General features: G+C 37.7%; 1 protein-coding gene across 2 annotated transcripts in view; it reads left to right on the top strand.

The window, feature by feature from the left end:
* LOC139962947 (uncharacterized protein C18orf63-like) overlaps positions 1-13,482 on the top strand; it is a 70,686-nt gene that overhangs the window by 1,108 nt on the left and 56,096 nt on the right. The gene's annotated exons all lie outside the window — the stretch shown is intronic.

Below are 13,482 nucleotides of genomic sequence, written 5' to 3'. Positions count from 1 at the left end.
GGCAAACTCTGTATGCGACTTCTTCTTTCCAGCTCCACCATCTTCAGATGAAATTTCAATTTGTTCTTTCGTTGTATCCAAGAAGGAAACGAATCTAAAAGGTACACTCTTGTGCCCTCCCGTTTTGCCCGATCGAGACTATAGGCACGTTTTGCTGGAGGATTATCGCTCGGAGGTCTTCCTCTTGGAGTCTTGGTCGTTTAGGAGGAGCTAGGTGCACCCACTCCATCACTCTCCATAGCTATAACGGCTAGTGTAGATTGAACATACTACACGATAGTGCACATACTGTTTAGGTCTAGTGGTGCTTAGATGGGTACACACGGCGTATACACTAGTGTGTACAATATCCTACGCACATCGTCTATCGAAACTTTCCGGCAACGGTTTTCCGAGCTTGGTAGCCCAATAACCGCACTGAATTAATTGTACCGTTTGTACGACTCCCACCATAAATCACGATATCTGGCCATTAAATAAACCTGCAGTTGAGAGATTGCTGCTCCTCCCAGACAAAATAAATATAGGATCTGCTTGACCATCGGCTCCTTTTGTCATCAAATTGAGTTTGTTTATATTATAAATTCACAGAACAAATGCTCAAATCCTTTATTACGCAATATCCTTTTAAGTTATTTATGAATAATCAATAAATAAGCAGATTCTCGTATTCTGTGAGTTTCATCAAAAAGTCCAACACAATCCCCGCTGTCGTGCTGTAGTTTAAATATACATGTTCAGAGATTGCTGCTCCACCAAGAGAAATAAATATAAACGTACTTTCTCTTGACCATAGATTCCTTTCGTCATCAATTGAGTTGGTTTGTGTGATGAATTAATAAGCTGAAACGCTTAAGTCGCTAATACCGTTACAGTTATTAATGGGTAATCAATATATTACCAAATGCACGTATTATGTGTTATGTAACAACAAGGTTCTACACAATCCCCGCTGGCATGCTATAGTTGAAAAACACTTGTTGAGCGAATACTGATCCAACAATAATATAAATATGTATGTGCTGCTGCTTGACCATAGACTTCTTTCGTCATCAAATAAAAATTCAAAAAAAAAAAGAAGCTCAAGTCCTTCATGGCAAAAATTCCATGTAAAGTCAATAATGGGTAATCAATATTATAATTGATGCTTGTTTTCTGTGATATTTCATCACAAAGTTCAACACAATCCCCGCTGTCGTGCTGTAGTTTAAATATACATGTTCAGAGATTGCTGCTCCACCAAGAGAAATAAATATAAACGTGCTTTCTCTTGAACATAGACTCCTTTCGTCATCAATTGAGTTGAATTGTGTGATAAATTCACAGATAATAAGCTGAAACGCTTAAGTCGCTAATACCGTTACAGTTAATAATGGGTAATCAATATATTACCAAATGCACGTATTATGTGTTATGTAACAACAAGGTTCTACACAATCCCCGCTGGCATGCTATAGTTGAAAAACACTTGTTGAGCGAATACTGATCCAACAATAATATAAATATGTATGTGCTGCTGCTTGACCATAGACTTCTTTCGTCATCAAATAAAAATTCAAAAAAAAAAAGAAGCTCAAGTCCTTCATGGCAAAAATTCCATGTAAAGTCAATAATGGGTAATCAATGTGATAATTGATGCTTGTTTTCTGTGATATTTCATCACAAAGTTCAACACAATCCCCGCTGTCGTGCTGTAGTTTAAATATACATGTTCAGAGATTGCTGCTCCACCAAGAGAAATAAATATAAACGTGCTTTCTCTTGAACATAGACTCCTTTCGTCATCAATTGAGTTGAATTGTGTGATAAATTCACAGATAATAAGCTGAAACGCTTAAGTCGCTAATACCGTTACAGTTAATAATGGGTAATCAATATATTACCAAATGCACGTATTATGTGTTATGTAACAACAAGGTTCTACACAATCCCCGCTGGCATGCTATAGTTGAAAAACACTTGTTGAGCGAATACTGATCCAACAATAATATAAATATGTATGTGCTGCTGCTTGACCATAGACTTCTTTCGTCATCAAATAAAAATTCAAAAAAAAAAAGAAGCTCAAGTCCTTCATGGCAAAAATTCCATGTAAAGTCAATAATGGGTAATCAATGTGATAATTGATGCTTGTTTTCTGTGATATTTCATCACAAAGTTCAACACAATCCCCGCTGTCGTGCTGTAGTTTAAATATACATGTTCAGAGATTGCTGCTCCACCAAGAGAAATAAATATAAACGTGCTTTCTCTTGAACATAGACTCCTTTCGTCATCAATTGAGTTGAATTGTGTGATAAATTCACAGATAATAAGCTGAAACGCTTAAGTCGCTAATACCGTTACAGTTAATAATGGGTAATCAATATATTACCAAATGCACGTAGTATGTGTTATTTAACAACAAGGTTCTACACAATCCCCGCTGTCATGCTATAGTTGAAAACACTTGTTGAGCGAATACTGATCCAACAATAATATAAATATGTATGTGCTCCTGCTTGACCATAAACTTCTTTCGTCATCAAATAAAAAATTCACAAAAAAAAGAAGCTCAAGTCCTTCATGGCAAAAATTCCATGTAAAGTCAATAATGGGTAATCAATATTATAATTGATGCTTGTTTTCTGTGATATTTCATCACAAAGTTCAACACAATCCCCGCTGTCGTGCTGTAGTTTAAATATACATGTTCAGAGATTGCTGCTCCACCAAGAGAAATAAATATAAACGTGCTTTCTCTTGAACATAGACTCCTTTCGTCATCAATTGAGTTGAATTGTGTGATAAATTCACAGATAATAAGCTGAAACGCTTAAGTCGCTAATACCGTTACAGTTAATAGTGGGTAATCAATGTATTACCAAATGCACGTATTATGTCTTATTTAACAACAAGGTTCTACACAATCCCCGCTGTCATGCTATAGTTGAAAAACACTTGTTGAGCGAATACTGATCCAACAATAATGTAAATATGAATGTGCTGCTGCTTGACCATAGACTTCTTTCGACAGCAAATCTAAAATTCACAAAAAAAAAGAAGCCCAAGTCCTTCATGACAAAAATTCCATTTAAAGTCAATAATGGGTAATCAATGTGATAATTGATGCTTGTTTTCTGTGATATTTCATCACAAAGTTCGACACAATCCCCGCTGTCGTGCTGTAGTTTAAATATACATGTTCAGAGATTGCTGCTCCACCAAGAGAAATAAATATAAACGTGCTTTCTCTTAACCATAGACGCCTTTTGTCATCAATTGAGTTGGTTTGTGTGATAAATTCACAGATAATAAGCTGAAACGCTTAAGTCGCTAATACCGTTACAGTTTATAATGGGTAATCAATGTATTACCAAATGCACGCATTATGTGTTATTTAACAACAAGGTTCTACACAATCCCCGCTGTCATGCTATAGTTGAAAAACACTTGTTGAGCGAATACTGATCCAACAATAATGTAAATATGAATGTGCTGCTGCTTGACCATAGACTTCTTTCGTCATCAAACAAAATTCACAGAAAAAGAGAAGCTCAAGTCCTTCCTGGCAAATATTCCATTTAAAGTCAATAATGGGTAATCAATGTGATAATTGATGCATGTTTTCTGTGATATTTCATCACAAAGTCCAACACAATCCCCGCTGTCGTGCTGTAGTTTAAATATACATGTTCAGAGATTGCTGCTCCACCAAGAGAAATAAATATAAACTTGCTTTCTCTTGACCATAGACTCCTTTCGTCATCAATTGAGTTGGTTTGTGTGATAAATTCACAGATAATAAGCTGAAACGCTTAAGTCGCTAATACCGTTACAGTTAATAATGGTAATCAATGTATTACCAAATGCACGTATTATGTGATATTTAACAACAAGGTTCTACACAATCCCCGCTGTCATGCTATAGTTAAAAAACACTTGTTGAGCGAATACTGATCCAACAATAATATAAATATGTATGTGCTCCTGCTTGACCATAGACTTCTTTCGACATCAAATCTAAAATTCACAGGAATAGAAGCTGAAGTCCTTCATGACAAAAATTCCATTTAAAGTAAATAATGGGTAATCAATGTTATAATTGATGCATGTTTTCTGTGATATTTCATCACAAAGTTCAACACAATCCCCGCTGTCGTGCTGTAGTTTAAATATACATGTTCAGAGATTGCTGCTCCACCAAGAGAAATAAATATAAACGTGCTTTCTCTTAACCATAGACGCCTTTTGTCATCAATTGGGTTGGTTTGTGTGATAAGTTCACAGATAATAAGCTGAAACGCTTAAGTCGCTAATACCGTTACAGTTAATAATGGGTAATCAATGTATTACCAAATGCACGTATTATTTGATATTTAACAACAAGGTTCTACACAATCCCCGCTGTCATGCTATAGTTGAAAAACACTTGTTGAGCGAATACTGATCCAACAATAATATAAATGCTCCACCAAGAGAAATAAATATAAACGTGCTTTCTCTTGGCCATAGACTCCTTTCGTCATCAATTGAGTTGGTTTGTGTGATAAATTCACAGATAATAAGCTGAAACGCTTAAGTCGCTAATACCGTTACAGTTAATAATGGGTAATCAATGTATTACCAAATGCACGTATTATGTCTTATTTAACAACAAGGTTCTACACAATCCCCGCTGTCATGCTATAGTTGAAAAACACTTGTTGAGCGAATACTGATCCAACAATAATATAAATATGTATGTGCTCCTGCTTGACCTAGACTTCTTTCGACATCAAATCTAAAATTCACAGGAATAGAAGCTGAAGTCCTTCATGACAAAAATTCCATTTAAAGTAAATAATGGGTAATCAATGTTATAATTGATGCATGTTTTCTGTGATATTTCATCACAAAGTCCAACACAATCCCCGCTGTCGTGCTGTAGTTTAAATATACATGTTCAGAGATTGCTGCTCCACCAAGAGAAATAAATATAAACGTGCTTTCTCTTGACCATAGACTCCTTTCGTCATCAATTGAGTTGGTTTGTGTGATAAATTCACAGATAATAAGCTGAAACGCTTAAGTCGCTAATACCGTTACAGTTAATAATGGTAATCAATGTATTACCAAATGCACGTATTATGTGATATTTAACAACAAGGTTCTACACAATCCCCGCTGTCATGCTATAGTTAAAAAACACTTGTTGAGCGAATACTGATCCAACAATAATATAAATATGTATGTGCTCCTGCTTGACCATAGACTTCTTTCGACATCAAATCTAAAATTCACAGGAATAGAAGCTGAAGTCCTTCATGACAAAAATTCCATTTAAAGTAAATAATGGGTAATCAATGTTATAATTGATGCATGTTTTCTGTGATATTTCATCACAAAGTTCAACACAATCCCCGCTGTCGTGCTGTAGTTTAAATATACATGTTCAGAGATTGCTGCTCCACCAAGAGAAATAAATATAAACGTGCTTTCTCTTAACCATAGACGCCTTTTGTCATCAATTGGGTTGGTTTGTGTGATAAGTTCACAGATAATAAGCTGAAACGCTTAAGTCGCTAATACCGTTACAGTTAATAATGGGTAATCAATGTATTACCAAATGCACGTATTATGTCTTATTTAACAACAAGGTTCTACACAATCCCCGCTGTCATGCTATAGTTGAAAAACACTTGTTGAGCGAATACTGATCCAACAATAATATAAATGCTCCACCAAGAGAAATAAATATAAACGTGCTTTCTCTTGGCCATAGACTCCTTTCGTCATCAATTGAGTTGGTTTGTGTGATAAATTCACAGATAATAAGCTGAAACGCTTAAGTCGCTAATACCGTTACAGTTAATAATGGGTAATCAATGTATTACCAAATGCACGTATTATGTCTTATTTAACAACAAGGTTCTACACAATCCCCGCTGTCATGCTATAGTTGAAAAACACTTGTTGAGCGAATACTGATCCAACAATAATATAAATATGTATGTGCTCCTGCTTGACCTAGACTTCTTTCGACATCAAATCTAAAATTCACAGGAATAGAAGCTGAAGTCCTTCATGACAAAAATTCCATTTAAAGTAAATAATGGGTAATCAATGTTATAATTGATGCATGTTTTCTGTGATATTTCATCACAAAGTTCAACACAATCCCCGCTGTCGTGCTGTAGTTTAAATATACATGTTCAGAGATTGCTGCTCCACCAAGAGAAATAAATATAAACGTGCTTTCTCTTGACCATAGACTCCTTTCGTCATCAATTGAGTTGGTTTGTGTGATAAATTCACAGATAATAAGCTGAAACGCTTAAGTCGCTAATACCGTTACAGTTAATAATGGTAATCAATGTATTACCAAATGCACGTATTATGTGATATTTAACAACAAGGTTCTACACAATCCCCGCTGTCATGCTATAGTTAAAAAACACTTGTTGAGCGAATACTGATCCAACAATAATATAAATATGTATGTGCTCCTGCTTGACCATAGACTTCTTTCGACATCAAATCTAAAATTCACAGGAATAGAAGCTGAAGTCCTTCATGACAAAAATTCCATTTAAAGTAAATAATGGGTAATCAATGTTATAATTGATGCATGTTTTCTGTGATATTTCATCACAAAGTTCAACACAATCCCCGCTGTCGTGCTGTAGTTTAAATATACATGTTCAGAGATTGCTGCTCCACCAAGAGAAATAAATATAAACGTGCTTTCTCTTAACCATAGACGCCTTTTGTCATCAATTGGGTTGGTTTGTGTGATAAGTTCACAGATAATAAGCTGAAACGCTTAAGTCGCTAATACCGTTACAGTTAATAATGGGTAATCAATGTATTACCAAATGCACGTATTATTTGATATTTAACAACAAGGTTCTACACAATCCCCGCTGTCATGCTATAGTTGAAAAACACTTGTTGAGCGAATACTGATCCAACAATAATATAAATGCTCCACCAAGAGAAATAAATATAAACGTGCTTTCTCTTGGCCATAGACTCCTTTCGTCATCAATTGAGTTGGTTTGTGTGATAAATTCACAGATAATAAGCTGAAACGCTTAAGTCGCTAATACCGTTACAGTTAATAATGGGTAATCAATGTATTACCAAATGCACGTATTATGTCTTATTTAACAACAAGGTTCTACACAATCCCCGCTGTCATGCTATAGTTGAAAAACACTTGTTGAGCGAATACTGATCCAACAATAATATAAATATGTATGTGCTCCTGCTTGACCTAGACTTCTTTCGACATCAAATCTAAAATTCACAGGAATAGAAGCTGAAGTCCTTCATGACAAAAATTCCATTTAAAGTAAATAATGGGTAATCAATGTGATAATTGATGCATGTTTTCTGTGATATTTCATCACAAAGTTCAACACAATCCCCGCTGTCGTGCTGTAGTTTAAATATACATGTTCAGAGATTGCTGCTCCACCAAGAGAAATAAATATAAACGTGCTTTCTCTTAACCATAGACGCCTTTTGTTATCAATTGAGTTGGTTTGTGTGATAAATTCACAGATAATAAGCTGGAACGCTTAAGTCGCTAATACCGTTACAGTTAATAATGGGTAATCAATGTATTACCAAATGCACGTATTATGTGTTATTTAACAACAAGGTTCTACACAATCCCCGCTGTCATGCTATAGTTGAAAACACTTGTTGAGCGAATACTGATCCAACAATAATATAAATATGTATGTGCTCCTGCTTGACCATAGACTCCTTTCGACATCAAATCTAAAATTCACAAAAAAAAATAAGCTCAAGTCCTTCATGACGAAAATTCCATGTAAAGTCAATAATTGGTAATCAGTGATATTTCATCACAAAGTTAAACACAATCCCTATTTTCATGCCGTAGTTCAAATAAATACTTGTTGAGAGATTGCTGCTACTCCCAGACAAAATAAATATATGTATTTCTGCTGCTGCTGGAACGTAGACTCCTTTCAGCTACCAGTAAAATTAGCTTGTTTTTATTATCAGGAAAAACTAAAATCGTTTACGACGACAAATCCGTGTTAGCTAAAAAGTCTATAATCCATGTAATTTTACATGTACCTTTTTTGTGATTTTTCATTGCGAAGTTCAACACAATGCCCGCTGTAATGCTTCAGTTGAAATATATACTTGTTGCGAAAATATGTATGAGATGCTGTTTGACCATATACGTTTTTCGGCATCCAATTCAATTAGCTCAAAGAAGAAAATAAGCTGAAATCCTTTACGGGGCAAATACAGTTCAATTAAGTAATGGATACTCGATATGATATAAGATGCACGTTTTCTTTGATTTTTTCATCACAAAGTTCAACACAATCTCTACTTTCATGCTGTACTTGAAATATACTTGTTGAGATATCGCTGATCCTCTACGAACAAATAAATATTGATGCCACATGGTCGTATTCATATTTTGTCTCTTATTGAGTTCCGTCTGCCGTCAAGGAGTGTAAAACCATTACTTTGCTCTTAATGGTTATGCTATGGTCTGTTCATATCGAAGTCATGTAAATTGTTGTAAATACAATCCCTTTCCATCGGAATATCAACAAATGGATTCATCTTTCCTCCAAATAATAATGATTTGGCGTAAAGAAGGACATAAAGTCCACAGTCGTTACTTGTCGTCTGAAATGGAAAGTTACACTCAGATGTCATCTTAACTGGCCATTTCTGACATTCGACCGGCTTTCCTTCTAATGAGGCTCTATTTGAAATGAAACACCTGAAACGCTTCATTTCATCACTTGACGTACAGTTTTGGAGTGGATCGAGGAAATAAAGAGATTTAGTTACTAAGTTTGCCGCTAACAGGATCCAGTGCAATCCATTCTTATTGACTGGGAGGAGAACCCATGTGCAATCAACAAGTCTCTGGCTTCTGTACCATTTACGAGCTTGTACATTAGCAGGAATTCCTGAGCTCATGTGAAATGAGTTGCAGATAAAAACATTGAAATCTGCAACTTTGGTCTGAAGGAAATCAAGCTGATCGTTAATTACCTCATCATTCAGCCATGAGTTTCGTAACAACGATTCATATTTGTCACATCCGTCATTATTTGCTGAGCTCTCGTCATCGTTGATTGTTGGGCTTGCGTTTTCTGATGTCTCCTTTAATGTCTTTGCTGGTCTTTCACCGAGGGTTGCATGTGGAGTTTCATGTTTTTCCAGATCGAGCTTTTTTCTGCACTTTGTTTGATCAGCACTGGGGATTTCATGCAGTTCATAAAGCCGTTTTCTAGACAGTTTTTGTGATCTGTCTTTTTCTTTTCGATTGGTTTCTCCTTGCTGCTCATTTGTTGTCACCATACGCGCAGCATCTTTCATTCCCTTTCCCTGCTGCTTTTCTAGTTCCGTTTCCATTCTTTTGATGACCCCAGCTTCAGATCTCGACTTCATTTCATCTCTCGTTTCTCTACGGCTCCTTTTCCACTTTTCTTGCACTAATGTGGTGACTTTTTTCCCCGCCTTCCTTCGTTTCTTTACCCGGTGTTGGAGAACGAATTTGCGTTGTTGTGCTTGAATTCCGACATACATTCTTTGCACCACTTCATCAAGTCGGAGTCTGTAATTTGCCAGTGTTGTCGTCTTGAAAATTTTGTTCCATGACTCCATATAACCTTGCGTCCTCGGCGGATTGCGTATGAAGTATCTGTTACTGTCGTAATTTGCATTAATGTATGATGGCGAATGTCGAGTAAGGTCACCGAGCATTATATTGGACCAAATGGGAACTGTCGGAAGTAAATATTTTAACATCTTCTCTATGAGTTGTACCCCTCTGAATTTATTTGCCTTAAGTGTAGGATCAATGGCTTCATCTAAATTTTCTTCATTCTGTAGAGCTTCTCTGGCTTTGTCATCGACACGTTGATTTAATGCAGTAAAACTTGATGTTTCCTGCATAAGTGCTTCTTCTTCTGTGTACCTTGATGTTTGAGGTTTAACTGTCGAGGCAGAACTGTCACATCCACTGACCTCTTCGTCGCAGTTGTCAATCTTTTCATCTTCAACAGTCTTTTTTCGTTGGAACGCAGTATCGAGGATTGATTTTGTGTGGAGTTGGCACAACGCTGTATAACGTTCAGCTCGTAGTACAACACAAACGGAAAACAATAATCGCCGGTACTCTGATAAGAGGCGAACTCCTGCAAGCAGACGGAATAAGTTCATCGCAAACCATTTCTGTTCTTTCCTGTAATATTTGCGGCAATATTCTTTGCCGTCTTTCATGAAATGACTGAAGCCGGTATGTAAAATCATTCCATTTACTTCAACTGGTGATGCCTCACCATTGGCAATTTTCCAGCATCTTTCCAGGTATTGCTTGAGGGTTTCTCCTGAAAATACTTTGAGAGATGATACAAGTAATGGCAGGCTGCGGTCGCTTGAAATCAGACAGGGGGTGGCTAAATTTCTGTATCCATAAATACTCTTCTCTCTATGTCTGAAAATCTGAAGCCAGTTTGATATGGTAGGTTCAGACTGATTGATTGTAACCAGCTCGGTCACCGGGCATGGTGAGCTTTTCAGATTTTCTTCCTGTCTTGTTTGGTTCGGCATCACCATCGCATAGTAAAGATATTCTTTACTGCCGGCCTTCCAGGCTACGGACCCCGTTGCGTCCCAGTGTAACGGAACTGTTGGTGCCATCTCGTGGAACAGGCGCACTCCGGCGTCTGTGAACGTGATCACATAGCTTGGAACTGCAGATATTTGCCGGATATAATTTTTCAGGTTGAGCTTCTCTTTCACCAGGAGGCTGGTAATGAGGTCCTTGTCACTCTGAAGTCGACGTCTCCCTTCATAGCTGATTTGTTTAAAAGTTGAGCTGTCGGCACCTACTCCAGTTAGATTTCCGCTGGCGAATACACTGTCATCCATTTCCTTTAAGTTTTCCATATTTTTTCGGGACGGGCAATGATTGTTCCAAAGTTCATTTTGCAATTTCAACCTTTCCTCTGCTCGGATTGGGCGCTGTGCCGTCTCGTTAGTTGTGTGTTTGACACGACCGTAGTATTGTACACTGCATATCAGGTTTTCATCCATCGATAGTGTAGCAGATACGTTGCACGTCGGACGTCGACAACAGTATGCACTGGCGGAGAAAATAATGCTGGATGTTTTCCTACTACACTGTTTTGCAACTCTGTGTCTTTTAAACATCAACGTACAGAATGGGTTGGATTTACGAAGCCCGTCGTAAAAGACGTTTACCCACTGCAATGGTAGTCTCGTCCCCTTCTGTTCCTTCCTCAGTTGTGTCCATGCATCTTCGTCAATTTTAAATGTAGCAGACGTTGGAATGGTCACCTCGTAAAACCTTTTGAATATGGGTGAAGCACTAAGATCGGCGAGTGTTGCGTCACTAATCGGTGTTTCTCCTTCCGCCTGCTGAACTGAATCTATGAAGAAGTTAGTTTCGTCTTGAAGAGATTGCTGTTGGCATGTTTCATTTGAAGTGTTGGGTTTGACATCTTGAGGAGAATACCCATTGACAGTTGGTGAATTGGTGTCAAATTTAGCGAAATCCGATTCATCGTTGTTACTTATTTCCACCTTTCCTGTTGTATCTAAATTCTCTGAAAGTTCATAAAATAATAAAATGCCATTCAAAGCAATGTCTGCGACGGCATTTTCAGTGGTGCAGTTTTGTACAGATTCGTCGTTAAGTTGAAACACACTACCGTTTTTGAAAACATAGGTGTAGTAGTGGCCACCCTTATCCTGTCCTCGATGAACTACAGCCGAAATAAGTTGGTAATAATAAGGTGAACACGTTGTGTCTTCAAAGTGTACATTAGAGGATGAGATGATCATTCTTTGTATAGAATCCAGAGATGAATTACATTTATTGCCATCTCTTTGCGTGCGGTTTATATTTACAACTAAACAAGGAGGCAACTTGGCTATTTCGTAACTGTATCCTTTCAGTTGTCTTTCTCTGCATTCGGAGCAACAAATACCGTCACGAACTTCGTCTTCAAAGAGGGCAGCAATGTTCTTCACAACTTCTGGCCTGTGAGGGGTGATGGTAAGCATTGGCAGAGACTGATTTCGTTTCTCCTCGTTTCCGCAATTCAGACATGTGACTATCTCAGTTGCGAAAGTTGTAGTGACTGGCGAGATCATATTTGCAACATATTCTTGATGCAGATTGTCAAGGATGCAGTTCGAGAAAAACTCACTTGCGTCTTGCTGATCTTGGCAGTTAAGGAAAGGACCACGCACCTCGTCGGCAATAGTCTGAACAGCTTGTCTCACCGCCCTGTCACCAATTGGACGGCAGCTTTTCTCTTCTAAATTGCGAAGAATCCGTGTTAACATTTCTCCAACAGCATTGTTTGAGTTGGACCGGTTTTTAAGGATGTGACCAACGTGAGTCACCTTGACTGCCTGGACTGTCGATGCGAACCAGCATGAATTTCCGATGTTTTTAATTCCACGAGATACCGTGGGCAAGCATTTCTTGCATCTAAATGGGTCCCGTTTTACTCGGTCTGTTGTATGCGGAGACGAAGGTAAACCAACACACTTGAAATGAAACCATTGCTGACAAATATCACACTGCACATAGGGGCTGCCATCGTTGACTTGGTAGCAAATGCAGAATCTTTCACTGGAAGGAACAATCGCGTCAACTGCATCTTCCATATGATCTGTTTGAGATTCAATGTCTCCTTGATCAGCTTTTTGGCGTTCTCCCAGGTTCCCAGTTGAGCTACTGAGTACCTCATCTTCCGAGTGTGGTACGTCGGTGTATTTAGTCTCTCGTAGATCTTTAAACCACTTTTCGACCATGCCATCTTTCATATACGTCTTGTAAAGGTAGAAACTGAGACCCAATACGGTTTTTAACTTGTGCTCAGCGGGGCCTAGAAGGCTCGAAGCTACTCGGTACCAGAGGCTGTCCTGGCGACGGTGTGAATTCGCTGCTTGTGCGGCTGATGGTGTATTCCTGAAAACTGAGAAGAGACCAAAAATGAATATCAATGCATGCAGTGGTTTCAGGTAGATTATAAGGTTTCTCACAGTCCGTTTGTGACTCCTTCAGAAAGCATGCGACGTGAAAATAAATAAACTTTGATCGTTTTCTTTACTATTCTCTTTAATATAAGGCATATCATAAATACAAATTAAGTCACACCTGCACGCCCTTATAGGCATATGTGCGCAAATGTATTTATTTTTTTCCATGATCGATTTTGATACTTGTATGAATAAAGGATTTAGGGATCTGAACATTTCAAATAAAGCGTTATATTATTCGCACATTTATTTCTGCTATGCCTTATGAAGGAGCATAGTAAGAGAAACAAATAAATTGACCTTTTGAATTAAAAAAAATATCAGTGAATTTTTGGCCAACTTACAAAGACCTAACATTCAAGAACCGCAGAACGGGGTTAGGGTGGTGATCAAAGCAAGGAAAGAAGAACTAACCCCCCCCCCCCACATACACTT

This window comes from Apostichopus japonicus, chromosome 3 (assembly GCF_037975245.1).
Source record: "Apostichopus japonicus isolate 1M-3 chromosome 3, ASM3797524v1, whole genome shotgun sequence".
Lineage (NCBI taxonomy): Eukaryota > Metazoa > Echinodermata > Holothuroidea > Aspidochirotida > Stichopodidae > Apostichopus > Apostichopus japonicus.
This window is presented reverse-complemented; position numbering and strand designations above follow the sequence as displayed.